This window comes from Narcine bancroftii, chromosome 7, assembly GCF_036971445.1.
Source record: "Narcine bancroftii isolate sNarBan1 chromosome 7, sNarBan1.hap1, whole genome shotgun sequence".
Lineage (NCBI taxonomy): Eukaryota > Metazoa > Chordata > Chondrichthyes > Torpediniformes > Narcinidae > Narcine > Narcine bancroftii.
Window position 1 is genome coordinate 19,709,059 of NC_091475.1, and position 3,306 is coordinate 19,712,364.

At 41.1% G+C, this 3,306-nt stretch overlaps 1 non-coding gene across 1 annotated transcript; it reads right to left on the minus strand.

Annotated features, from left to right (window-relative positions):
• Positions 1 to 1,367: 1,367 nt before the first annotated feature.
• LOC138740197 (U6 spliceosomal RNA) lies at positions 1,368 to 1,474 on the minus strand. The gene has a single exon (XR_011342736.1). It is a non-coding gene; the product is annotated as a U6 spliceosomal RNA (small nuclear RNA).
• Between the last annotated feature and the right edge of the window lie 1,832 nt (positions 1,475 to 3,306).

Consider the following 3,306-nt stretch of genomic DNA (forward strand, 5'->3'; position numbering starts at 1 on the left):
TGAAGACCTATCCTGGGGCCATTATGTTGATGGAATCATGAAGAAGGCAGACCAGTGGATATATTTCATTAGAAGTTTGAGGAGATTTGGAATGTCACCAAAGACCCTTTCAAGTTTCTGTATGTGTACCGTGGAGAGCAGTCTGACTGGTTGCATTACTGTTTGGTATGGAAGTGCCAATGTACAGGGCAGAAACAGGCTTGTACACAGTGTTATAAACTTGGCCAGCACCGCCATGAGCCTCAGTTTTCGCTCCATTAAGTATATATTTAAGAGGTGATCTCTGAAGAATGCAGCTTCTATCATCAAGGATCCTCACCCCCAGACCATGCCCTTTTCTCACTGCTACCACCAGGAAGAAGGTACAGGAGGCTGAGACACACATTCAATGTTACGAAAATAGCTTCTGCCCCTCCACCCTCAGATTTCTGAACGAGCAATGGGCCTATGGATACCACCTCTCATTTTCTCTTTTTTGTAACAGTTTTTTTTTATCTTGTATTTACGGAACTGTAATTTACAGTGATTTTGCACCTTGTTCTATAGCATACTGCTGCCACAAAACCACAAATTTTATGGCACGTTCACAACAATAAACCCAGTTCTGATTCTGACCTTGGTGGGCTGAAGTTAGATGCATTGTATCAATTCAAGGTTAGAACTTCTGAAGTGATCACATCAGAAAGCGAGAATTTCACATGTCAGCACCTAATAGTCGATTAAATAATGGGCAGAAATAGCAATCCACACACTGTGGGAGAGAAAATACCGATCCCTTTCCAATGTGGGAAAATCCATGGCAGAGACTTAAGTGTTGACATTCCTCATGTTAGTAGAAGCACCTCTGGTAGGTTTGTATCAATTTCCTTTCCCCACTCTGTTAATCTGTTTATTTTAACTGACTGGTGAGGAAGTGGAGAGTGCAACTTTGCAGCAAAATTCTTGCCTGAGTCTAACCTCACAATAATGTCGAACTTATTTTCCAAACATCAACTGAGCCTGTGAGTTAAAATGAAAATACTGAAATGCTGCAGGAACTCAGAAGATCTCGCAGTGTCCATAGGAAGTAAAGATATATCACTGACATTTTGGACCTGAGCCCTAATTTAAATTTAAATTTAAAGGTAAAGAAAAATTAAACTTAGACATACAGCACAGTAACAGGCCATGAGTCTGTGCCGCCCAATTTAACCCAATCGGTACGTTTTGAATGGTGGGAGGAAACCAGAGCCCCAGGGGGGGAAACCCACGCAGACACGGAGAGAATGTACAAATTCCTTATAGATAGCGTGGGATTTGAACTTCAGTCCCGATCGCTTGTGCTGTAAAGGAGTTGCGCTAACCGCTACACTGACTCGGCCGCCCAAAAAGATATGAAACACTTCATGAATTTACGTGTCATCCTTGCGCAAGGGCTATGCTAATCCTCTCTGTATCGTTCCAATTTTAGTATATGTGCTGCCGAAGTGAGCACAAGCCCTCCTTCAAGGTTTGTGGATTATAATCTTCAAACTAGATTTTGAAGTTTGCAATGTGAATTTTAAAAATCAGAAATTAAATACAATTACAGGCTCCCCCCATCCTGTAAAAAAAGAATGACTATTAACTGAGGACGTTTCATTGGAGCAGGAGCTGTGGCGAGAAGAAACAAGTGAGTTCTTAAAGTGGAGGTCCGGCTGGTAACGCAGCCTGTGAACACCTCATGTCTAGGTGGCCTTCATCCTAATTTTCAGGCTGAAAGACTTCATTGCCAAAACCCCTATCAGAAAATGTGTCAATCAAAGGAATAGAGCTTAGAAATCAGAAGATTGTGAGAACGTTATTGCTTCCTATTCAAAACACCACCACTGTTATTGCACACAAATACTGTAATTTCACACTTTGTGACTTGTCCACTGGCACTGTAATGATGTTGTGCTTAACCGTGTTGTTCTTCTCACTCTATTGATATGGTCTGGCTTGCTGTAGTTGACTCACTATTAACAACACATTGTACAGATGAAGAAGCATAATCCGTCTGTAATCCATTTAAATTTATTTTCTACAAATCCACGGGTGGCACCGTTAGCGTAAAGGTCAGCGCCACCCTATTACAGCACCAGCGATCCGGGTTCGAATCCAGCACTGTCAGTAAGGAGTTTGTACATTCTTCCCATGTGTGTATGGGTTTTCCCCAGTTTCCTCCTGCCTTCCAGAACATATTGGTAGGCTAATTGGGTGTGATTGGGTAGTATGGGTTCCATGGGCCAAAAGGGGCTTCTACTATGCTGCATTGGTTAAAAAAAATCTCTCCCCCAGCTTCTTGTCCACTGAAAAAAATAATTTTGTTTTTTTTTAGGCACACAGCCTGGTAATGGGCCTGGTAATGAGCTCGTGCTGCCCAATTAACCTTCATCCCCAGTACATTTTGAACATTGGGAGGAAGCCAAAGCATTCGGAGGAAATCCATGCAGTAGAAATTCCTTATAGACAGTGCAAGACTCGAACCGTGATCCTGGTCATTGGCGCTGTAACGGCGTTGCGCTAACTGTCGCCCGAGTGGTTTCTTTATTTTTCTACCAGTTTTGACGAGGGGCCATGGGACTCAGGAATGCTGTTTGACGTGCTGAGTATTTCCAATATTTTCTGGTTTTACTTTGAATTTACCGTGACTGGAGTTTTTTTTTTGATTTTCATATTTATGAGTTGTTGTTGCTTTTTTTTTTTTTTTATTTTTCACACCATAAATCACAATAGCCATGATATACACTTTTTCTTTTCCACACATTTACAGTGTGTATTTTTGTTGAATGACAACATTGTCTAACTGAGTTGTTGTTGCTTTTGATGCAGGGAGATCCATGCATGGGGAATAGTGACAAATGATATTAATCCAGGATGAAGAGGTCAATAAATCATTAGCTCTCTGAACTGTACTTTGTTTTCATTTGGAGTGATGCAGGGATTATCATCCAATTTAGGAATTTGTGTGAATAAGGAAATGGCAACTACCAGCATATTCCCAATTTACTTTCGTTAAACCCCATTATTAACACACAGATGCCTTGCACAGATTCATTGCTATGCTGTTCGTCTAACATTCCATGCACCTGATTAAATCTAACCAATGCCACAATGCATCAGCCAAAATGAACAAAAGCCAGAAGGAATTACTGCTGTTAATCTTGCAGGGAATAATGATTCTTGCCTGTTAATCAGATGGGTTGACCCTTGCCTGACACGTTATGTGATTCATGTCCCAAGCACGTCCAACACTTTGAAAGTGTAGTTCCTGTTGTTATGCAAACAAAAGCCACAACAAAATTT